At 29.0% G+C, this 27,161-nt stretch overlaps 1 long non-coding RNA gene and 2 pseudogenes across 1 annotated transcript; 1 reads left to right on the plus strand and 2 right to left on the minus strand.

The window, feature by feature from the left end:
- Positions 1-2,595: 2,595 nt before the first annotated feature.
- Positions 2,596-4,080, minus strand: LOC129251456 (cytochrome c oxidase subunit 1-like; annotated as a pseudogene).
- Positions 4,081-4,623: 543 nt separating this feature from the next.
- LOC129251480 (NADH-ubiquinone oxidoreductase chain 2-like) lies at positions 4,624-5,903 on the minus strand (annotated as a pseudogene).
- Positions 5,904-12,564: 6,661 nt separating this feature from the next.
- On the plus strand, positions 12,565-13,731 carry LOC129251460 (uncharacterized). The gene is made up of 3 exons (XR_008582973.1): positions 12,565-12,632; positions 12,757-13,286; positions 13,351-13,731. It is a non-coding gene; the product is annotated as an uncharacterized LOC129251460 (long non-coding RNA).
- The last annotated feature ends 13,430 nt before the right edge of the window (positions 13,732-27,161 follow it).

Raw genomic sequence — 27,161 nt, forward strand, 5'->3', positions numbered from 1 at the left:
ACTTTATATATTATATAGATATTGTAAATATTAGTTTGTTATATTATTGTATTATCCTCCTCATCAATAAATTGAAATATATAGAAATAATCAAACAATATCAATGAAATGTCAGTATCAAGCGGCTGCTTCAAAACCGAAATGATGTGTTTTTGAAAAGTGATTATTTAAATGTCGAATTAAACAGATTAATAAGAAAGTTGTTCCAATTAATACGTGGATTCCATGGAATCCTGTAGCTATAAAAAATGTAGAACCGTAAACTGAGTCAGCAATTGTAAATGGTGCTTCAATATATTCATATGCTTGTAAAATAGTAAAATATACTCCTAATAATACTGTGAAGAATAATCCTTGTGTGGCTTGAGAATGATTACTTTCTATTAAACTATGATGGGCTCATGTTACAGTTACTCCTGAGGCTAGTAAAATAGCTGTATTTAATAAAGGAATTTGAAATGGGTTGAAGGGTTTAATTCCTGCTGGTGGTCATGAAGCTCCTAACTCAATTGTTGGAGATAATCTTCTGTGAAAAAAGGCTCAAAAGAATGATACGAAAAATAAAACTTCTGATAAAATGAATAAAATTATTCCTCATCGTAGACCTAATGTTACAGGTAGGGTGTGTAATCCTTGGAAAGTTCCTTCACGAGAAACATCTCGTCATCATTGATAGACAGTTAAAATAGTAATAATATTACCTAATAGGAATAATGAAATATCATATTGATGGAATCATTTAACTAAACCTGAAACTGATGTTATTGCTCCAATAGCTCCTGTTAAAGGTCATGGGCTATAATCTACTAAATGAAATGGATGATTAGCATGTGTTGGCATTAATTAAATTAATTTACTTCTCTAGAGTATAAAGTACTTAATACTGCAAATACATAGGATTGAATAATTGCTACTGCTGATTCAAGTACTAATAAAGCAATTTGGGCAATAATTAATAGGGAAATGATAGCATAGGAAAGTGATGGTCCTGTATTTCCTAGAAGGGTTAATAGTAAATGACCTGCAATTATATTAGCCGCTAGTCGTACTGCTAGAGTTCCTGGTCGAATTAAATTTCTAATTGTTTCAATACATACTATAAATGGTATTAAAATTGCTGGTGTTCCTTGGGGAACTAAATGTGCAAATATATGTTGTGTGTGATTAATTCAACCATAAATTATAAAACATAATCATAAAGGTAAAGCTAATGTTAAAGTTAATGTTAAATGACTTGTACTTGTAAAAATATAAGGAAATAATCCTATGAACTTAATATATTAAATAAGATTATTGAAAATAAAGAAACGAAAATAAAAGTTGATCCTGAATGTCCTGTAGATCCTAATAAAGTTTTGAATTCTTTGTGTAAAGTTAATAAAATTGAATTTCAGAAAATATGATATCGTGAAGGTATTAATCAATATGTTGAAGGAATTACTATTAATCCTAAAAGAGTTTTTATTCAATTAAGAGATAAATTAAAAATACTTGAAGTAGGGTCAAAAACTGAGAATAAATTTGTTATCATTTTCAATTAAGAGTTTGAGTAGAGGATTTTTTAATTGAACTAGATTTAGGGGATTGAGGAATTATAGAGTAATAATTTATTATTCTAAAAAGTATAAATGTGATAGAAAAAATAATAAATAAACTTAATCAACCAATTGGAGCTATTTGTGGGATTAAAAAATATTAATAAGTTTAATAATTTTAGTTTGACAAACTAATGTTATAGATTTAGCTAAATTTTTTTTTTGTTAGTTATAAATCATTAGAAGTAGGTGCTAATTTACTATTGAGTGGTTTAAGAGACCAATACTTGCTTTCAGTCATCTAATGATGAATTTACTCTATTTGTAATTCATTTAATAAAATGGTTAACAGGAATACTTTCAATAACAATAGGTATAAAACTATGATTAGCACCGCAAATTTCAGAACATTGTCCGTAGAATAGTCCTGGTCGATTTATTAAAAAATTAATTTGATTTAATCGTCCAGGAGTTCCATCTACTTTTAATCCAAGAGCGGGTACTGTTCATGAATGGATTACATCTGCGGCTGTTACTAAAATACGAATTTGTGAATTTATCGGTAAAATAACACGATTATCAACATCTAATAATCGGAATCTGTCTGCTGTTAATTCATTTGTTGGAATTATATATGAATCAAATTCTACAGTTATAAAATCTGAATATTCATAACTTCAGTATCATTGGTGTTCAATAGCTTTTAGAGTTACTGAAGGTTCATTGATTTCGTCAATTAAATATAAAAGTCGTAAAGAAGGAAAAGCAATAAATAATAGAATAATAGCTGGTAGAATTGTTCAAATTACTTCAATGGTTTGTCCATGTAGTAGATTTCGATTTGTGTATGAATTAAAAAATAATATTATATAAATATTAAATAACCTACTAAAGTTGTGATTATTACTAAAATTATAAGAGTATGATCGTGGAAAAATGATAATTGTTCTATTAAGGGAGAGGCACTATCTTGAAGGCCAAGGGCTGCTCATGTTGTCATTATGAAATTAATAAATAATTATTTATATTTATAATTCTAATAAAAGTGAAATACTTTATATATAGAGCTTAAATCCATTGCACTAATCTGCCATATTAGAAATTAGTTAAAAGTGGTAATTCAGAATAACTATGTTCGGCAGGAGGGGTATTTTGAAGTCATTCAATTGATGAACTTAGTTGTATAGGATAGATAACTTGTCGTTGGGAAATTATACTTTCTCAAATAATAAATAAGAAAAATAAAATTCCTAATAATGAAATAGAAGATCCAATAGTTGAGATAATGTTTCATGTTGTATATGCATCTGGATAATCTGAGTATCGCCGAGGCATACCTGCTAGTCCTAAGAAATGTTGGGGGAAGAATGTTAAATTTACTCCGATAAATATAATAATAAATTGACTTTTTAATCATCTAGGGTTTATATTTAATCCAGTAAGTAAAGGGTATCAGTGAATAAATCCAGCTATAATAGCGAATACTGCTACTATGGATAATACATAATGGAAGTGTGCTACTACATAATAAGTATCATGTAAAATAATATCAACAGATGAATTAGCAAGTATTACTCCGGTTAATCCTCCTACTGTGAATAGGAAAACAAATCCTAGAGCTCATAACATTGCTGGTGAGTAATTTAGTTGAGTACCATGAAGTGTAGCTAATCAACTGAAAATTTTAATTCCTGTTGGTACTGCAATAATTATAGTAGCTGATGTAAAATATGCTCGTGTATCTACGTCTATTCCAACAGTAAATATATGATGAGCTCATACAATAAATCCTAATAATCCAATTGCTATTATTGCATAAATTATTCCTAAAGAACCAAATGTTTCCTTTTTACCTGACTCTTGACTAATAATATGAGAAATTATTCCAAATCCAGGTAAAATTAGAATATAAACTTCTGGATGACCAAAAAATCAAAATAGATGTTGATATAAAATTGGATCTCCTCCTCCAGCAGGATCAAAAAATGATGTATTTAAGTTTCGGTCTGTTAATAATATTGTAATTGCACCAGCTAGTACTGGTAAAGATAAAAGTAACAATAGAGCTGTTAATACTACAGCTCATACAAATAGTGGTATTCGATCAAATGTTATACCAGTAGATCGTATATTAATTACTGTTGTAATAAAATTTACTGCTCCTAGGATTGATGAAATTCCGGCTAAATGTAATGAAAAATAGCTAAATCTACTGAAGCTCCTCCATGAGCAATTAAAGATGATAATGGAGGGTAAACAGTTCATCCTGTACCAGCTCCGTTTTCTACTATACTACTTACTAGTAATAGTGTAAGAGAAGGAGGTAATAATCAAAATCTTATATTATTTATTCGTGGAAATGCTATATCAGGTGCTCCTAATATTAAAGGTACTCATCAATTTCCAAATCCTCCAATTATAATAGGTATTACTATAAAAAAATTATTACAAATGCGTGAGCTGTTACAATTACATTGTAAATTTGATCATCTCCAATTAAGGCTCCTGGGTGTCCTAACTCAGTTCGAATTAGAATTCTAAGAGATGTGCCTACTATACCGGCTCATGCCCCAAAAATAAAATATAACGTTCCAATATCTTTATGATTTGTTGAGAATAGTCATTGTCGCGATTAAGACAATTAAAATATTCTTTATTATTAAAAATTATTATTAAAAAGTAACAAAGATTAAATGGCTGAAGATTAGGCGATAGATTGTAAATCTATTTATGAGAATAAATTCTTTTTAATCATAAATTTATCTATAAGAATAACCTTTTTAGAAAGTTTATTTTATGAGAAGGGGTTTAAGAATTTACTAAATAAATAGATTTAACTAAATTTTTAAATTTAGGGCTTTATAGTCAATAATGACATTAGACTGCAATTCTAAAGGAGTATAAATATAGTATTACAAAGGCTTAAAAGTAAATATAACATTACTAAGGCTTAAAAGATTTAACTTATATTTATAGCTTTGAAGGTTATTAGTGTATTTAACTTAAAGCCTTTGACTTTATAAAAATAACAAAATTAAATGAAATTAATAATTAAGAATTTACTAAATAAATAGATTTAACTAAATTTTTATAAGGTTATATAGATAATAGACACTAAAATCAATCTAAATGTTGAAATAAAAGATAAAATTATTATACATTTAAATGGAATTTTGTTAACTTGTATATAATTTATTCAGTTGTTTTCATTATAATTTAGTATATTATAAAAGCGGCGAAACATAAACGTAAATAAAAAAATAATGTAATTAAAGTTATTACCGTTATAATTGTCATAAGAGTGTATTGATTATTTAAAACTAATAATTGAATAACTAATCATTTTGGTAAAAATCCAATAAATGGGGGAAGTCCACCTAAGGATAATAAATTTAGAAATAGTATGAATTTTAAAATTTTTGAATTAAGTAATGAATTAAACAATTGATTAATATGATACATTTTAAAATTATTAAAGATAAATGTTAAACTAAATGATAAAAATGTATAAAAACAAAAATAAATTATTCATATTGATTCACTAATTTGTATTGCAGTTAATATTCATCCTAGATGATTAATTGATGAGAATGCTATTAGTTTACGTAAGGATGTTTGATTTAATCCTCCTATTGATCCAATAATTGTTGAAAGAATAATAATTGAAAAAATAAAATTATTTTGTTGAATTGTAATATATGAAATTATTATAATCGGCGCAATTTTTTGTCATGTTATTAATACTAAAGCATTTATTCAGGATAATCCTTCTATAACACTAGGGAATCAAAAATGGAAAGGGGCGGCTCCGCTTTTTAGTAAAAGGGAAGAATAAATAATTATATCATTATATATTGAGTTTGATTGAAATATAGGGAAATTATTAAGATATATCATAATAGCAAATAATAAAACAGCGGATGCTATTGCTTGAGTTAAAAAATACTTAAGAGAGGCTTCTGTTGATATTAAATTATTATCTCTTATTAGGGGGATAAAAGATAATAAATTAATTTCTAAACCTATTCAAGCACTTAATCAAGAATTAGATGATACCGTAATTAATGTTCCTACTATTAAAATAAAAAAAAAAATATGATTTTGGCAGAATTATTGAAAATTAAAAAGAAAAGGATTAAAACCTTTATAAATGGGGTATGAACCCAGTAGCTTAATTACCTTATCTTTTTACTAAATAAATAGATTTAACTAAACAATTTTTTTACTTAATTTTATTTATATTTTGGTGTATGATGCACAAAAGTTTTCGATGCTTTTAGAAATAGTTTAATTCTATTAAATATAATGAATGTAAAGTTATTACATAATTTACCCTATCAAGGTAACCCTTTTTATCAGGCAATTCATTAAAGGAAAATAACTTATTTGAAATGAAATAGGCTGTTTTCATTGAATTTTTTTTTTTTTTTTTTTTTTTTAATAGTTGATTTATTAAAAAGGGGATAAATTTAATTAAACTTGTTTATTTAATTATAATAATTAAATATAGTAAATTAACAATTATAGGAATTTGTTTATCTAAATAATTAAAAATTCCAATATAGACATCTCCGAGAGGTAAAAGTACAACTCGTATATAAATATATAGATGAATATAAAAAATTTAATTTTTATTATTAATTTATACAAATGTCTAACGTCAGATTAAAGTATGTGCCTATAAATGTAATATACAATTCTGCATTTTCTAATTTAAAGGGGTTTTTTAACAAAATTAATAGACATCTATTAATTAATTAAATATTTATATACATATAGATATTTATTGATCTAACTTAGTATATGTCTTATTATTATAAAATATATTATTTAAGAAAAAAAATTTTTTTAAATTAAAAAATAAGAGGATTATTTATCAATAAATATTAAAATTTAATAAATATGAAAAAAAAGTAAAAAATTTAGTTAAATCTATTTATTTAGTAAATTCTTAATTACTAATTTCATTTAATTTTGTTAGTTTAACTAAATTTTTTATGATAAATAATTTAAATTAAATATAATTATTTTGTACTTATTAGTTCTATAAATTTATTCATATTATTTAAGTTTTATTAATTTACTAAATTCAATGAACTTATTTGAAATGAAATAGGCTGTTTTCATTGAATTTTTTTTTGAAAAATAGTAAATTTGATTAGGGGTCTTTTACTTTTAAGAAAGAAATATTAAAATATTTTATTAAATTTAAAATTTAATTATAATTATTTTATATAAATAGTTGTTATTTTTAATTTACTAAATAAATAGATTTAACTAAATTTTTTTTTCTAATGATTGATTTATTAGAAAGGGGATAAATTTAATTAGACTTGTCTATTAAATTAAACTTGTTTATTTAATTATAATAATTAAATATAGTAGATTAATAATTATAGGAATTTGTTTATCTAAATAATTAAAAATTCCAATATAGACATCTCCGAGAGGTAAAAGTACAACTCGTATATAAATATATAGATGAATATAAAAAATTTAATTTTTATTATTAATTTATACAAATGTCTAACGTCAGATTAAAGTATGTGCCCATAAATGTAATATACAATTCTGCATTTTCTAATTTAAAGGGGTTTTTTAACAAAATTAATAGGCATCTATTAATTAATTAAATATTTATATACATATAGATATTTATTGATCTAACTTAGTATATGTCTTATTATTATAAAATATATTATTTAAGAAAAAAAATTTTTAAAATTGAAAAATAAGAGGATTATTTATCAATAAATATTAAAATTTAATAAATATCAAAAAAAAATTAAAGAATTTAGTTAAATCTATTTATTTAGTAAATTCTTAATTATTAATTTCATTTAATTTTGTTATTTTAACTAAATTTTTTATGATAAATAATTTAAATTAAATATAATTATTTTGTACTTATTAGTTCTATAAATTTATTCATATTATTTAAGTTTTATTAATTTACTAAATTCAATGAACTTATTTGAAATGAAATAGGCTGTTTTCATTGAATTTTTTTTTGAAAAATAGTAAATTTGATTAGGGGTCTTTTACTTTTAAGAAAGAAATATTAAAATATTTTATTAAATTTAAAATTTAATTATAATTATTTTATATAAATAGTTGTTATTTTTAATTTACTAAATAAATAGATTTAACTAATTTTTTTTTCTAATGATTGATTTATTAGAAAGGGGATAAATTTAATTAGACTTGTCTATTAAATTAAACTTGTTTATTTAATTATAATAACTAAATATAGTAGATTAATAATTATAGAGTTTTGTTTATCTAAATAATTAAAAATTCCAATATAGACATCTCCGAGAGGTAAAAGTACAACTCGTATATAAATATATAGATGAATATAAAAAATTTAATTTTTATTATTAATTTATACAAATGTCTAACGTCAGATTAAAGTATGTGCTTATAAATGTAATATACAATTCTGCATTTTCTAATTTAAAGGGGTTTTTTAACAAAATTAATAGGCATATATTAATTAATTAAATATTTATATACATATAGATATTTATTGATCTAACTTAGTATATGTCTTATTATTATAAAATATATTATTTAAGAAAAAAATTTTTTTAAAAATTAAAAAATAAGAGGATTATTTATCAATAAATATTAAAATTTAATAAATATGAAAAAAAAAAAATTAAAAAATTTAGTTAAATCTATTTATTTAGTAAATTCTTAATTATTAATTTCATTTAATTTTGTTATTTTAACTAAATTTTTTATGATAAATAATTTAAATTAAATATAATTATTTTGTACTTATTAGTTCTATAAATTTATTCATATTATTTAAGTTTTATTAATTTACTAAATTCAATGAACTTATTTGAAATGAAATAGGCTGTTTTCATTGAATTTTTGTTTTAAATAGTAAATTTGATTAGGGGTCTTTTACTTTTAAGAAAGAAATATTAAAATATTTTATTAAATTTAAAATTTAATTGTAATTATTTTATATAAATAGTTGTTATTTTTAATTTACTAAATAAATAGATTTAACTAATTTTTTTTTCTAATGATTGATTTATTAGAAAGGGGATAAATTTAATTAAACTTGTCTATTAAATTAAACTTGTTTATTTAATTATAATAATTAAATATAGTAAATTAACAATTATAGGAATTTGTTTATCTAAATAATTAAAAATTCCAATATAGACATCTCCGAGAGGTAAAAGTACAACTCGTATATAAATATATAGATGAATATAAAAAATTTAATTTTTATTATTAATTTATACAAATGTCTAACGTCAGATTAAAGTATGTGCCTATAAATGTAATATACAATTCTGCATTTTCTAATTTAAAGGGGGTTCTTAACAAAATTAATAGGCATCTATTAATTAATTAAATATTTATATACATATAGATATTTATTGATCTAACTTAGTATATGTCTTATTATTATAAAATATATTATTTAAGAAAAAAAAAATTTTTTAAATTAAAAAATAAGAGGATTATTTATCAATAAATATTAAAATTTAATAAATATGAAAAAAAAGTAAAAAATTTAGTTAAATCTATTTATTTAGTAAATTCTTAATTATTAATTTCATTTAATTTTGTTAGTTTAACTAAATTTTTTATGATAAATAATTTAAATTAAATATAATTATTTTGTACTTATTAGTTCTATAAATTTATTCATATTATTTAAGTTTTATTAATTTACTAAATTCAATGAACTTATTTGAAATGAAATAGGCTGTTTTCATTGAATTTTTTTTTGAAAAATAGTAAATTTGATTAGGGGTCTTTTACTTTTAAGAAAGAAATATTAAAATATTTTATTAAATTTAAAATTTAATTATAATTATTTTATATAAATAGTTGTTATTTTTAATTTACTAAATAAATAGATTTAACTAAATTTTTTTTTCTAATGATTGATTTATTAGAAAGGGGATAAATTTAATTAGACTTGTCTATTAAATTAAACTTGTTTATTTAATTATAATAATTAAATATAGTAGATTAATAATTATAGGAATTTGTTTATCTAAATAATTAAAAATTCCAATATAGACATCTCCGAGAGGTAAAAGTACAACTCGTATATAAATATATAGATGAATATAAAAAATTTAATTTTTATTATTAATTTATACAAATGTCTAACGTCAGATTAAAGTATGTGCTTATAAATGTAATATACAATTCTGCATTTTCTAATTTAAAGGGGTTTTTTAACAAAATTAATAGGCATATATTAATTAATTAAATATTTATATACATATAGATATTTATTAATCTAACTTAGTATATGTCTTATTATTATAAAATATATTATTTAAGAAAAAAAATTTTTAAAATTAAAAAATAAGAGGATTATTTATCAATAAATATTAAAATTTAATAAATATGAAAAAAAAAATTAAAAAATTGAGTTAAATCTATTTATTTAGTAAATTCTTAATTATTAATTTCATTTAATTTTGTTATTTTAACTAAATTTTTTATGATAAATAATTTAAATTAAATATAATTATTTTGTACTTATTAGTTCTATAAATTTATTCATATTATTTAAGTTTTATTAATTTACTAAATTCAATGAACTTATTTGAAATGAAATAGGCTGTTTTCATTGAATTTTTGTTTTAAATAGTAAATTTGATTAGGGGTCTTTTACTTTTAAGAAAGAAATATTAAAATATTTTATTAAATTTAAAATTTAATTATAATTATTTTATATAAATAGTTGTTATTTTTAATTTACTAAATAAATAGATTTAACTAATTTTTTTTTTCTAATGATTGATTTATTAGAAAGGGGATAAATTTAATTAGACTTGTCTATTAAATTAAACTTGTTTATTTAATTATAATAATTAAATATAGTAGATTAATAATTATAGAGTTTTGTTTATCTAAATAATTAAAAATTCCAATATAGACATCTCCGAGAGGTAAAAGTACAACTCGTATATAAATATATAGATGAATATAAAAAATTTAATTTTTATTATTAATTTATACAAATGTCTAACGTCAGATTAAAGTATGTGCTTATAAATGTAATATACAATTCTGCATTTTCTAATTTAAAGGGGTTTTTTAACAAAATTAATAGGCATATATTAATTAATTAAATATTTATATACATATAGATATTTATTGATCTAACTTAGTATATGTCTTATTATTATAAAATATATTATTTAAGAAAAAAATTTTTTTTAAAATTAAAAAATAAGAGGATTATTTATCAATAAATATTAAAATTTAATAAATATGAAAAAAAAAATTTAGTTACATCTATTTATTTAGTAAATTCTTAATTATTAATTTCATTTAATTTTGTTATTTTAACTAAATTTTTTATGATAAATAATTTAAATTAAATATAACTATTTTGTACTTATTAGTTCTATAAATTTATTCATATTATTTAAGTTTTATTAATTTACTAAATTCAATGAACTTATTTGAAATGAAATAGGCTGTTTTCATTGAATTTTTGTTTTAAATGGTAAATTTGATTAGGGGTCTTTTACTTTTAAGAAAGAAATATTAAAATATTTTATTAAATTTAAAATTTAATTATAATTATTTTATATAAATAGTTGTTATTTTTAATTTACTAAATAAATAGATTTAACTAAATTTTTTTTTTCTAATGATTGATTTATTAGAAAGGGGATAAATTTAACTAAACTTGTCTATTAAATTAAACTTGTTTATTTAATTATAATAATTAAATATAGTAGATTAATAATTATAGAATTTTGTTTATCTAAATAATTAAAAATTCCAATATAGACATCTCCGAGAGGTAAAAGTACAACTCGTATATAAATATATAGATGAATATAAAAAATTTAATTTTTATTATTAATTTATACAAATGTCTAACGTCAGATTAAAGTATGTGCCTATAAATGTAATATACAATTCTGCATTTTCTAATTTAAAGGGGTTTTTTAACAAAATTAATAGGCATCTATTAATTAATTAAATATTTATATACATATAGATATTTATTGATCTAACTTAGTATATGTCTTATTATTATAAAATATATTATTTAAGAAAAAAATTTTTTTAAAAATTAAAAAATAAGAGGATTATTTATCAATAAATATTAAAATTTAATAAATATGAAAAAAAATAAAAAATTTAGTTAAATCTATTTATTTGGTTGGTTGGTTGGTTTAAGGGTGACCCCGCATCGGAGTACCACATAGACCGCAAGTTGGGTCCGTTGTGTTGCCCTAGAGCTCATTATTTTAAATGATTTCCCCACCTAACCGAGATTTTTTATTGTAGATTTTGGTCAAAGATATTAATTCGTTTCGAAAATTTGATGAGAGATTCGATTTTCAGGTCCGAGAGTACTGAAAGATTGTCAATTGTTGGAGAGCCTGCATGGGTTTTATTCTTCACATCACTAACTTGTCCCGACAACTCGAATTTGTTCACCAATTTCTGTATTGCGGTCTGACAAGGTGGTTCACGATGACCCAAAAATGTTCGAGTTTTACGAACCGTCTTTGGCGAATTTTCACCATTTTTATAGTGAATTTCAATATTTTCAATGCATTGTTTAAGCGTGTATCGTTTAAATTTTATTAATGGCATAGTTTCTACTTGTCAAATATAAAAAAAATAATAGCTTCAAAAGTGACATCTACCGAAATAGCGGACTATTCAAAATAACACCTGTTATTGGAAAACCCTTTAAATATAAATACCAAACAGATACGTGGCTATCAGAAGAACACATATATATGTATATGTATAAATTAGTTTACATATAGGGTTATATGAAAAAAGCTGTTTGCTAAGTACAAATTAAAAGTGGGTTTGTTCACAAATACATATGTACTTGTATGTAATTATAAACCTATTTTAAATTAAGAGCTATTTGGATATATGTAGAATAACCATATTGTTGCAGTTAAGATCTATCAGCGCTGGACATGTGCTTATTTCGTTTGTGCATGCATAAGATAAAAATATTGCATACTCGTAATAGCTTTTTAAAATACTCTCGCATAAACTTTATTGATTTTGTTGAGCATCGCTTATAACTGGAAGTGCATTTAACAAATGTTTTTAAAAAATGTAAGAAGTAATGAAAAATATAAACAAATAAAAATTCGCCTTTGCACAAATTTTTGAGAGAAGTGCCGAATTCGCCCAAGGCAATTAATCAACTATTCCACTGATATTATATCACCTTCTATAGATACGCCTTCAAAGTAAGCGTGCATTGGGCCAGCCCCTGGATAATATAGTCAAGGTCAAGGATGATAGAGTACATGCTTACCGAATTAGTTGCGTCGTAAGAGCCAATGATTAACCAAACAAAAGGAAGGGGAATTACTTGTTTGTGAAGATGAAGAGTAGGTGAAAGCAATGAAACAACCAAACACAAGAAATTATACGCAACACACACACTTTCTTGCCACGGCGTATTCCGCAACTTTATATTAATTAGGTTAGGACAAATTATTGTGGCTGTATCATTGCTAGACTGTGGTGAATCATATAACCACTGTCCTATCAGCACTCGCTGATGATCGAAAAGATGTACAAACATTTATTAACGCTGACCCAAAAGAATTGGCAATAATTTTAAGTGGCGGTGATTTATATACTGCTGCATTGGAGCTAATTACCGGCTTCGAATTATCACTCCTTCGAATATGGGGAAGCCGCATTACCGAGGAAGGCGTCAATGAAGCATGGGCGTGGTTCAAGAAATTGACTTGGCTGGTGAGAATAAGTAATTTCTGTACAAACATTTTTTTTTTACTATACGATTTTTTCTATAATTTAGATTTGCCTCATCGCAATAAATCCGATATGGCCTGATCACTGCTACAAACACTGATTTATGACTTTGAGGTAAAAAATTGTACTAGCACACGTAAATATGTAGCAAACACGCTGCTATGTCTCAACGCTTTTATTCCGCAATGGGAATCACCACACGCAATTTTGGGAGGTGCAACCGAATATTTCAATTTTAAACATGCGCGATTGCGGTTATAAGCCAGGACGTCATACAGACCTATATCGATACGGCATAGCGCACAGCAGAGGATAAGATTCAAATGGATTAAATAAAATTATATATATTTTTTTCAATTGTATGCACTTTGGTAAAGTTTTAGATCTTATGTTATAAATATGGATTTTAACAATCAAGTTTTTCTTATATCGTTAAAAAAATTATAAAAAGCTTCCATCCTCATTGATTCGGAACTTTTTTATAAATGTTCAGGAATTTACCAACGAAGGCTTCTAAACGGAATTTATGTTAAGTGTCGTTTTGCATATCCTCATACAACTGAGAGCGTCCGCACACGGGTCGTATCGTCATCGTAGCGTATGCGGCAAAATGTATGAGAGGCATACGCAGGACGACGGCTACTCGTACTCGTCACAGCAAGCATGCAACATCGTACAGCAGAGTCGTCAAATGTCCTGTACGCTTCTAATTTGTTTTTTATAATAAATACTAATGTTTTGGCCTCCGTAGTCGGATGGGTTGGTGCGTGACTACCATTCGGTATCCAGAGAGAACGTTGGTTCGCATCTCGGTGAAACAACAAAATTAAGAAAAAGTTTTTTCTATTATAATATCGGTCACTACTCGGCAGGCAATGGCAAACTTCCGAGCTTATGTCTGTCTTGAAAAAGCCCGTCATAAAAAATATATGTCGGTCGGAATCGGTTTGAAACTTTCAGCAAGACGCACGCCACAAATAGGAGGAGGCACTCGCCTTTCAATTTATATACATGTCCAGTTTGAATGAAACACCTTAAGTTCAGCGATTATATATGGGTAAGTACCTTTAATAATATTAAATATTTATTAATACAATAAAGTTGTAAATAAAAACTTTCCTCTTTTTCTTAATTGGAGCGGTAATCGCTTCCGCAGTTGGACCCATCAAGTGAAGCCAAGCCTTTCTCTACCTGATCTTTCCAACGCAGAGGAGGCCTTCCTCTTCCTCTGCTATCACCAGCTGGTACCGAATCGAATACTTTCAGATACGGAGCTTTTTTATCCATTCGGACGACATGACCCAGCCAGCGTAGCCGCTGGATCTTTATCGCTCCGTTATGTCTATGTCGTCGTAAAACTTATACAGCTCATCGCTCCATCGCCTACGATTTTCGCCGTTGCTAACGGGCAAAGGTCCAAAAATCTTGCGCAGAATTTTTCTCTGTCGTCGTCCACTTCTGCGCCATACGTTTGGACAGACATTATAAAAATCTTGGAGAGTGTTAGTTTTGTTCGGCGAGAGAGGACTTAACTTAACTACTCATTTGCCTACTTAGTCCCATGTTGGCAAGAGAGATTCTACGTTGGATATCCAGGCTGACATTGTTATCGGTGTTAATGCTGGTTCCTAAATAAACGAAGTCTTTTACAACCTCGAAATTATAACTGTCAATAGCAATCTGGATGCCGATACGCGGGTGCGCCGACTGTTTGTTTGATGACAGGAGGTACTTCGTTTGTCCTCGTTCACCACTAGATCCATCCGCTTTACCTCTTTATTCTCTTTGGAGAAAGCAAAACTAACAGCGCGGTTGTTAAGGTCGATGATGACAGTATCATCGGCATACGCCAACATTTGTACGCTCTTAAAAAATTGTCCCACCCAATTTTGACTGCGCTGTTGGTATTGAACAACGTCATCTTGCATAGCCGTATTAGTTTTGTGGGGATACTAAATTCAGACATCGCGGCATATACGTAACTCCTTTTCGTACTGTCAAATGCAGCTTTGCAATCGACGAAAACATAGTGTGTGCCGATTCTCCTCTCATGGGTTTTTTCCCAAGACTGGACGTATTGTGAATATCTGGTCTATGGCGTACTTTCCAGGTCTAAAGCCACACTCATAAGATCCCATTAGTTGGTTGATGGTGGGCTTCAGTCTCTCACACAATACGCTCGCTTGGCACAGATTGCAGGATCTTCCGTCTTATGGATTGGGCAGAACACACTTAAATTCCAATCGGCAGGCATGCTCTTATCCTACCATATTTTGCCTAGAAGCTGATGCATGCACCTTACCAGCTCCTCACCGCCATGTTTGAATAGCTCAGCCGGCAGTCCGTCGGTGCCCGCGACTTTGTTGTTCTTTAGCCGTGTTATCGTTATTCTCATCTCTTCATGGTCGGGTAGCGGAACGACAACTCCGTCGCCAACGATTGGGGTTTCGGGATCTTCCCATTCTCTGTGACAATAGCAGCTATCACTATTTAACAGGTTCGAGAAGTGCTTCCTCCATAATTTAAGTATGCTCTGGATGCCAGTCACCAGATCACCGTCTTTGTTCTTACAAGAAAAGGCCCCGGTCTTAAAGCCTTCTGTAAGCTGTCGAACATTCTGGTAGAATTTTCGGGTGTTGTTGCTATTGGCCAGCATCTGAAGCTCCTCGCACTCACGTATTTCGGCCTTGTTTGTTTGTTTGTTGACAGTAATGGAAGTCCCGCCAGTGTAGGGTATATCACCGGTCATCTTCGTCTAGCTCATCTAAAGGTAGGCCCAGGATATATGCTGTTTCAATGGGTTGGGTCCATACGGAGAGGGTGTTAGATGAGTCGGTTTTAGAGGGCATGTGAAAAGGTGGTTAGTGTCGTGCGGGGTGCCTTCACATGCCGGACATATGTTTGGTATGTCGGGGTCGATTCTGGATAAGTAGGAGTTTAACCTGCTACAATATCCAGAACGTAATTGTGTCAGTATAACACGTGCCCCACGAGGAAGCTGAAGCTCTTCATCTGCTATAGGTGGTGGTTGTACTCCGATTACGACATTCACAGGACGGGTGCTTAAGAAGGAGGAGACGGTCTCCCGGTGAATGTCGTTTATTGACTGTCTAAACACTCAAGTCCAGTAGATTTCGGTCAGTTTTGTCCTGGATTTCGTCGGCGTAGTGTCTCCTGACGTACCTGGGAGGCGGGTCAGGCTCAAGCAGGTGTCTTCCGGGGGTGAAACATGCGGTAACATCCCAGCAGGAACTGCTTGCTGAGCAGTTTGTTATGCTCCATTACTGGGAGCATTTGTGCCTCGTTGTGTAGGTGTTGAACCGGGGACATCAGGAGGCAACCGGTTGCTATCCGAATGGCAGTATTTTCGCATGTTTGAAGCTTTATCCACTACGTGTTACTAGTTCCAGGCAACCAGACAGACGCTGCACAGTTCAGAACCCAGGGGGTATGTAAACATTGGCCTCTATTATGAGTTACATTCGATCTTCGATATTCGCTGGTTGTCGAAGATCGAAAATCGAATGTCAATTTGGTATTATGAGCGGTGCAACCCTTTCGAAATTTTCGTTGTTTACCGAATTTAGAGTCGAATGCAATTTTGCTTTCGATTGTGTAGCGTATTGTGGGAAAACTTGTTAAAGTGTAAGTTGTTTGCGATTATTTATGGTTTTATAGTAACCAAATAATAAATATATACTAATTTTGTTAATTTTATGCAGGTCGAAAGTCGTGAGTACCAAACAACAATTAGAAAGGAGAATCCACAATTCGCAAAAGGGACTTGCACCAAAATTCAAGCAGCAATAAAATGGGAGGAATTTATAACGGAGCTGAATTGCTTGGGACCACCAGTGAGAACGACTGCAAAATATATTAAGCTTAATAATGGTTTTTTTTGTGATGTTTATAGAAATACATTTTTATTTTCCCTTGGCAGGTATGGGCAGAAATACGTAGAGGAACAGAAATAAATATTTTTTTCGAATGACGAATAATTGAGTAAAGAAAATTTATAACAAAAATAAAACAGAAATTGTGGCGAAAAGGTTTCTATTTAATACTTTTTAGATTTTTCTATAATATTCTCAAAATTTCATTTCTTATGTTTTCTACTTCTCTGTTATTTGACTCCACTTCAATATCTTCAGCATCATCCTACACAGTGGATTGAGCAAGTCCTAGCATACCTTCATTACCAATACTCAATTGGTACGATCCCTGTGCACAAAATCGCAGAACTGTTGCTAGCTTTAAAATATTTGGAATCAATTTGGCTCGGGTCCACTGCTGCAACTGGTTTTCTGTACTGAACAGTAGGTTCACCAACGCCTCTTTAGATAATCTAAAGTTCTTTAAAAATCTGTAAGGAAATTTCTGTAATATTATGTACGTCAACACATTTTGAAAACTCTAAATTTACTCAGTGGAAGCCATTTCTAGGGGGTTGGATGCGTCCGTCAACTGTTTTCTACTTCTAGCTAGTTCCACTAATCTTTCATCGTCCCATGAATCGTCCAACCACAACTCCGTTGTACTCATTTTCACAAAAAATACTTTTTTTAACTTTTAAAAATATTGTTAGCAAAGAATTTCAACACAATCGGTTTTTCTTTTATTTTGATTTGCTGTATGAGCTGAGAAAAAATTATCTATTGTAAATGCGTCGAGCGATCGAAATTCACAATAGTCCTATTCTTCAACGAATGAGCACCATAATACCAAATGAAAATTCGTTCGATCAGCACTTTCGACTACAGTCGAAGATCGAATGTTGCTCATAATAGGGGCCATTATATATTTCGGGCTCGGAATCGCCTTTCCGGACAGCTATGTCTTGACATTCTAAGGTGCTGTCCCTGCGGTCGATGACTTCACCAATGAGACGATACTGCACTGTGTGATGGACTATAAACGCTAGGCCACCACCATTGTCTCGCTCGCGATCGTGTCTGTGCACGTTATAGCCATCAAGAAGTCAACTATTTCGTCGACCTTGCTCGTGAGTCCGTTGCAGTTGAATTGCAGAGGCTTGAAGCTGCTTGGTAAGGTCGTTGTAGCTCGGGGGGTGAGGGACGTGTGGGGTTGCCTACGTTGGGCCTGCTGTGCAATTCGCTGTAGTTGTTGCGGCCTGATGATGGTGGGCGGCCGCGCCACGGGGGGCGGTTGCGGGTGCAGAGTTCTGCAGCAGGGGGCAACGTAGTCACTCACGGGTGGGGCGCAGGCCGGAACATCTCCGAAAATGGCACCAGCCATTGCAAGAATTCCATTTGACTGATACCAGACTCCGAGGTATTACGGTCCGACACACGGAACAGACTGTGCGGGGTACCAAGAGCTGCTGGTTTGTCCCCGCACTGGGGTTGGAGCAGGAGGGAAGGGGATGGGTTAAGTCGGGGGAGTTGCGTTGCTCCGATAGGCTCCTTACCGTGGAGGTGTGGGTTGTGGTGGCGGTTGGTGGTGTCGGCCTATCAGGGAGAGTAGTAGCCGTGGAGGCATCTGACGCCTGATGGCAGGAGCAACACGAGGCCACATATCGTGTGGACCACTCCCTATGGGTCTTAAGGCCTGAACAGATCTTAAGGTGGCTCCACCCGCTGCACTTATTGCACCTAACCAAAGTGGGGTTCGGGTGGAGCCGTTTATGGCAGACGCAGTAATAGAATACTTCTGGCCCAGGGTTGGATTCAATTCCAGCCATGAGGAGAAGCATTTGGAGCAAGGTTGCTGCAAGGAGTTGCTCCTGTGACGTTAGGGGAGAAGGGGGTTGGATATGCCATTCACTAGACAGGGCTAGTTTACTGGGGCGGCAGCCCTTGGTCGGGAAAAACCCGTGTCAGTCCGGTAACGTGGAACCGGCTGCCATGGGAACGTATTTCGGCCTCGTCTTTTCTGCCTGCTAATACGTCTCTCTTCCTTTTTAGCTCCCGGCAGCGATCCCACATGGATCGTGTTGCGCCCGATAGTAGCGTGGCACTAGTAGCGTGGCAGCATCTTTTCTTTCTGCGGCAGCATGACATTCCTGGTCGTACCAACAGTTTTTTCGGGCTCGCCGAAATCCAATTTCTTCTTCGGCAACGGTACGTAGAGAACGAGAAATTTTGCTCCATTGGCCGTGCATGTCGGATTGTTGGGCAGTACTCTCTGAGGGCAGGAGTGAGAGTCGAGTGGCGCATCCTTGCGTAGGTAGATGTACGTTTTTTACTGCGTGTGCGTAGTTTGGCTGCAACAAGGTAATGATCCGAGTCGATGATGGGTGGTCGGATCGTACGTACATCTAAAAGCTTGTCTTCCATCTATCACAACATGATCGATCTGGTTTCGCGGTTTTCGATCTGGAGACTGCCTCGATGCTCGGTGTATTTTCTTATGCTGGAACTTGATGCTGCAGACTACCATGTTTTACCAAAAGGTAAAAACGATTGCGAAATTGTTTTCGCATACGGTGACACAGGCTACTGCACGAGCAGCAAGTTTGGGTCATCTGAAAGAAAGGAACTGGAACGAATGCTCCCAATTATTCGAACTAGTTGTATTATTGTATTATATACATATGTACCATAATATTTCAATATACTACTGTAGAGTACCTCCACTTCACTTCCAAAAATTCTTAACACTCAAACTCAAATTATGTAAACCATGTCAATTCAATTTACTCTACTTTAATGACATAATTCTTTTCAATTTCAATGACATAAACTCTTTGCCTTTTTTTTGAAACCCGAAACATAAGTAAACACATGGCACACACCAAATACACTTTTTGTCACATGATACCCCACTCCAAAGCAAAGCCATAGCTCACTGTGAAGTAAGCTAACCCTGAACAAAATTTAAGTCAACCTAAGCAGAATTTCATTTGTATATATTAGTATTTTTAAGTGTTTACAACTTTGTTATTGATTTTTACTTGTAACAATGTTTGATTGTAATTATGTATATTTTATTGATGACAAGGCACAAATAAAGTATAAAAATAAAGCCATTCTATCAGAAGGCAGCTCAATCAGCTCAGTCTCAACCTGATAGTTGGAAGGCAGTTATTTGCCCTAACTGAAAAAAAAAAATCTTTTATTTACAAAGGAATCTTTAGTCGGCAGGTTTGCCCATAAAAATAATAACACTTATACTTTGACGATCCTGTTTCACATACATGACGATTCAGCATCACTTCACATGATGATCATTTAAGTACAGTAGGTTCTGTTTTTATGCGGCTTTTTTTTATGCGGTTTTGAAATAGTGCGGCTTTTTTTTAAATTACAAAATGCATGTCGACCTATCGGGAATTGCACATATAACAAGATTCTAAACCAGCTAAGCAAAAACTCATCACAGATTACATCAGAAATGCTAACCCTACAAGTATAGAACCGCCTGCATAACTATCTAGATCAGACGTGTACATTTCCTCAAGTGACGAAAGTGATTTTACGCCAAATCCTAAACGAACGCACAACATGTGGGTATTGTCTGATTCTATTTCTGAACAAAATTTATTTTTCGATTCTGACGTTTCACAATAAAGATATAATTTTCAAAAATACAATATTTTGTTTAAGCGATTTTATTTAATTATTTCAGATTCATGCGGTCTATGGAACGTATCTATAGTTATAATATGGGACTAGTGCCCTTTTTTATGCGATTTTATTACATTATTTCAGATTTATGCGGTTTTAGCACTTTTGAAACGTATCTATAGTTTTACTATAGAACTAGTAGCTTTTTTTATGCTGTTTTTTTTTTATGCTGTTTCTTGCGGAACGTATCTACCGCATAAAAACAGAACCTACTGTAATATACAATTCTGCATTTTCTAATTTAAAGGGGTTTTTTAACAAAATTAATAGGCATCTATAAATTAATTAAATATTTATATACATATAGATATTTATTGATCTAACTTAGTATATGTCTTATTATTATAAAATATATTATTTAAGAAACAAATTTTTTTTTTAATTAAAAAATAAGAGGATTATTTATCAATAAATATTAAAATTTAATAAATATGAAAAAAAAAATAAAAAATTGAGTTAAATCTATTTATTTAGTAAATTCTTAATTATTAATTTCATTTAATTTTGTTATTTTAACTAAATTTTTTATGATAAATAATTTAAATTATATATAATTATTTTGTACTTATTAGTTCTATAAATTTATTCATATTATTTAAGTTTTATTAATTTACTAAATTCAATGAACTTATTTGAAATGAAATAGGCTGTTTTCATTGAATTTTTTTTTTAAATAGTAAATTTGATTAGGGGTCTTTTACTTTTAAGAAAGAAATATTAAAATATTTTAATAAATTTAAAATTTAATTATAATTATTTTATATAAATAGTTGTTATTTTTAATTTACTAAATAAATAGATTTAACTAAATTTTTTTTTCTAATGATTGATTTATTAGAAAGGGGATAAATTTAATTAAACTTGTCTATTAAATTAAACTTGTTTATTTAATTATAATAATTAAATATAGTAGATTAATAATTATATTGAATAGATTTTTTTTTACCTAAATAATTAAAAATTCCAATATAGACATCTCCGAGAGGTAAAAGTACAACTCGTATATAAATATATAGATGAATATAAAAAATTTAATTTTTATTATTAATTTATACAAATGTCTAACGTCAGATTAAAGTATGTGCCTATAAATGTAATATACAATTCTGCATTTTCTAATTTAAAGGGGTTTTTTAACAAAATTAATAGACATCTATTAATTAATTAAATATTTATATACATATAGATATTTATTGATCTAACTTAGTATATGTCTTATTATTATAAAATATATTATTTAAGAAAAAAAAATTTTTTAAATTAAAAAATAAGAGGATTATTTATCAATAAATATTAAAATTTAATAAATATGAAAAAAAAAATAAAAAATTTAGTTAAATCTATTTATTTAGTAAATTCTTAATTATTAATTTCATTTAATTTTGTTATTTTAACTAAATTTTTTATGATAAATAATTTAAATTAAATATAATTATTTTGTACTTATTAGTTCTATAAATTTATTCATATTATTTAAGTTTTATTAATTTACTAAATTCAATGAACTTATTTGAAATGAAATAGGCTGTTTTCATTGAATTTTTTTTTATGAAAAGTAGTCAATTTTATTAGGGGTCTTTTTACTGTTAAGGAGGAAATACTAATTTATTATTATTTTAAAATAGATTTAACTAATTTTTTTTTTTTAACTTATTTTTATTAATAATTAAGAATTTACTAAACATTTATTTAGTTTAAATTTATTTAATATTTTTATATTAATTAATAACTAATTAATGTTACTAAATAAATAGATTTAATGAAATTTTTAATTTATTTTTTGATTTATTTAGTTATTAAAGTTTTATTTTGGCTTATATTTTTATTATTGATTTATTTTATATGTAAATTTTTGTGTGAAATTTTATTTATTTTAATAATAATTAATTTTTTTTTTATTCTGTTGGTTTGATTTATTGAAATAGACTGAAAACATAAGCAAGCGCGTATATGAATTCAGGAATGAATACAGGAAGAGAAAAAAGAGATGAGGATAATAGTGATGGGAAGTGTTGCCACATTTATAATATATATTTCCAACACTCCTTCTCAACACTTTACATAAACATACTAAAATATTCCCATCTCTTTAGAGAATTTTACATGCTTTGATTTATGTAAATTTTTCGTTAACATATCTGACATCATATTATTTGTTGAAATATAACTTAAATCTATTTCCTTGTTGCTGTACATCTGCCGATATGATGAAATTTGATGTCGATATGCTTGCTTCTTGCATGATAAGTTGGATTCTTTACTAGACTTTGCGAACTCAGATTGTCGTTGTTGATTACTGTTGGTCCACTCTGCCCAAAACCCATTTCTTTTAAAAGTTTGTTAATATATGCGGCCTCTTTCGCCGCAGCGGATAATGCGAGATATTCAGCCTCTGTACTACTTGGAGCTACGACGCTCTGTTTCTTGGATTCCCAAGAAAATACCCCACCAGCTAATACAAAAGCATAGCCTGCGTATGACTTACGGTCACTAGGGTCACTACCCCAATCAGCATCTGCAAAACCTTCAACAGCTTTATTTGATTTTATATAGTTCAGCTTCCAGTTGGCTGTCTTTTTTAAATATCGTAACACATGTTTCACTCCTGCTTCGTGCTCTACATGCGGATCAGTATTGCGCTGCGATAATTTACTCACGGAATGCAGAATATCTGGACGAGTTGAGATTGCTAAATACATTAGCGCACTTACTATTGATTGATATGCAGTTTTATCAATTTTCTGGCACGTTTCTTTTTCACAATGCACGCTGAACCCTGCATCCAAGGGAGTTGCGACGTCTCTGCAATCTTCCATGTTGTAATCCTTAAGCAATTTTAAAATGTATTGCTTTTGACACAACGTTATACCACCAGTTTCGCCATCACGCTCAATTTCCATGCCCAGGAAATGTGTTAGCTGCCCACCGTCAACTACCTCAAATTTATTTGATATACCAGTTTTAATTTGAATTAATTCTTGCTTGCTCGAACTTCCGATGATTAAATCATCCACATATACCGCAATCAGGCTTGTAATACTTTTTGAATTTCTGGTATAAATGCACGGCTCACTAGGACATGGCGTGAATCCCATATTTTGAAGAACGAAATCTAACTTTGCGTTCCATTCACGACCACTTTGTTTTAGGCCATATAAAGATTTTTTAATTTCAATACTTGTTTGGGATGTTTTGTATCCACGAAGCATTCTGGTTGTTGCATATAAACGTCATCATGCAATTCACTGTTTAAATATGCTGACGACACATCCATCTGATGAAGATACAAATTATGTTCCACTGCTAATGCGAATCGAATATTTGCATATCTTACTACCGGAGAAAATGTCTCTGAATAATTTATGCCGTACCTTTGACTGCAGCCCTTGGCCACCAAACGCGCTTTAAATTGTTTTATGTCACCGAGCTTATCACGTTTAATCGTGTACACCCACTTGCACCCTACCACCTTTTGACCATGTGGCAAATCAGTAAGTGTCCGTGTGTCATTTTTAACGAGTGCTGTATACTCCTTCTCCATCGCAGCTTTCCATTCGCTACAATGATTACTATTAAACGCTTCTTCGGCACTGTTTGGTATTACCTCTAAATCTTCGTGTACTAAATTAAGTTCATTATATTGTTTTCGTGGACGTCCTCTGGCCCCAGTTCGCAATAATCTGGGCCTACCACGACCACGACTAGTCACCACTGAGTCTTCAGCAATATTCACTTCATCAATGTCTTGAACCTCCTCTTCATGATCACTACTCATCACTTCAGTACCTGCTATTTCATCATCGTGATTATGTTGTAATTGCACTGCGTTAGTAGGCAATATAACGTCTTCTAATTCACTTTCATCGAAATCGACGATTTTTGTATCAGACTCTTCACTAACTTGAGCCTTTTCGATGAATACTACATCACGACTGACAATAACCTTTTTGTTTTTCTCATCATATAAACGATAGCCTTTACAATTATCCGAATAACCGATCATAATGTATTCTTTACCTTTTGCGCGAAATTTATTTGATTGTCTTTTATCGAGTGCCACTGCTGAGGAACCGAAAACTTTAAAATGCGATACACTAGGCTTCGTGCCTGTCCACAATTCATGAGGCGTTTTACTCACAAGTATTTTTGAAACCGTACGATTACGAATGTAAGCAGCTGTTTTTATTGCCTCCGCCCAAAAATACTCGCCAAGCTTCGCATGCTCTAGCATTGACCTAGCCATTTCTACTAGTGTCCTATTTGCACGTTCAGCCACACCGTTCTGCTGTGGAGTATAGGGCACCGTTAGTTGTCTCACTATACCATTGTGCTTTAAATATGAATCAAACACATTCGATATGTATTCCCGGCCATTATCGCTTCTAAGTTTTTTGATTTTTACAGCCGGCTTGCTTTTCTGCCATTGCTTTGTATTCTTTAAAAGCATCAAAAACACAGTCTTTTCTTTTCAAAAAATATACGCACATGTAGCGAGACTTATCATCAATAAAAGTAGCAAAATATCGTGAAGCTCCAATTGATGCGAAGTCGCGCCACTGTCGACGCACCATGTTTGCGTAGCAGATTCATTTGTATTTGGGGTTTTTACATTCATCATAGAGCAAGAGCGTTCAGCATTGTTGCTTTCTTGCTTACACTCACTCTTTTTCGGCTGTTTACATGTAGATGCGAAATGTCCACGCCGACCACAATTGAAACATTTGAAATTTTTACCGTTCTGACTGTACTTACCGCTATGCGATATACCGTTTGCAACGCTTGTTCCTTTTCTGTTCTGAAAACTTCCAGACGAACATGTCTTTGCATGCATCAACGCTTCTGTACTTTTTTCGTACTTTTCTGTACTAGCACTTTGCCGCGCTCCTTCTTCTACATAGCAATTTTACTTTTAATGCATTGAATGATGGTAATGCGTCTCGCGTTTCCATTGCAACTATGAACAAAATTTATTTTTCGATTCTGACGTTTCACAATAAAGATATAATTTTCAAAAATACAATATTTTGTTTAAGCGATTTTATTTAATTATTTCAGATTCATGCGGTCTATGGAACGTATCTATAGTTATAATATGGGACTAGTGCCCTTTTTTATGCGATTTTATTACATTATTTCAGATTTATGCGGTTTTAGCACTTTTGAAACGTATCTATAGTTTTACTATAGAACTAGTAGCTTTTTTTATGCTGTTTTTTTTTTATGCTGTTTCTTGCGGAACGTATCTACCGCATAAAAACAGAACCTACTGTAATATACAATTCTGCATTTTCTAATTTAAAGGGGTTTTTTAACAAAATTAATAGGCATCTATAAATTAATTAAATATTTATATACATATAGATATTTATTGATCTAACTTAGTATATGTCTTATTATTATAAAATATATTATTTAAGAAACAAATTTTTTTTTTAATTAAAAAATAAGAGGATTATTTATCAATAAATATTAAAATTTAATAAATATGAAAAAAAAAATAAAAAATTGAGTTAAATCTATTTATTTAGTAAATTCTTAATTATTAATTTCATTTAATTTTGTTATTTTAACTAAATTTTTTATGATAAATAATTTAAATTATATATAATTATTTTGTACTTATTAGTTCTATAAATTTATTCATATTATTTAAGTTTTATTAATTTACTAAATTCAATGAACTTATTTGAAATGAAATAGGCTGTTTTCATTGAATTTTTTTTTTAAATAGTAAATTTGATTAGGGGTCTTTTACTTTTAAGAAAGAAATATTAAAATATTTTAATAAATTTAAAATTTAATTATAATTATTTTATATAAATAGTTGTTATTTTTAATTTACTAAATAAATAGATTTAACTAAATTTTTTTTTCTAATGATTGATTTATTAGAAAGGGGATAAATTTAATTAAACTTGTCTATTAAATTAAACTTGTTTATTTAATTATAATAATTAAATATAGTAGATTAATAATTATATTGAATAGATTTTTTTTTACCTAAATAATTAAAAATTCCAATATAGACATCTCCGAGAGGTAAAAGTACAACTCGTATATAAATATATAGATGAATATAAAAAATTTAATTTTTATTATTAATTTATACAAATGTCTAACGTCAGATTAAAGTATGTGCCTATAAATGTAATATACAATTCTGCATTTTCTAATTTAAAGGGGTTTTTTAACAAAATTAATAGACATCTATTAATTAATTAAATATTTATATACATATAGATATTTATTGATCTAACTTAGTATATGTCTT

Source organism: Anastrepha obliqua, unplaced genomic scaffold (assembly GCF_027943255.1).
Source record: "Anastrepha obliqua isolate idAnaObli1 unplaced genomic scaffold, idAnaObli1_1.0 ptg000023l, whole genome shotgun sequence".
Classification (NCBI taxonomy): Eukaryota; Metazoa; Arthropoda; class Insecta; order Diptera; family Tephritidae; genus Anastrepha; species Anastrepha obliqua.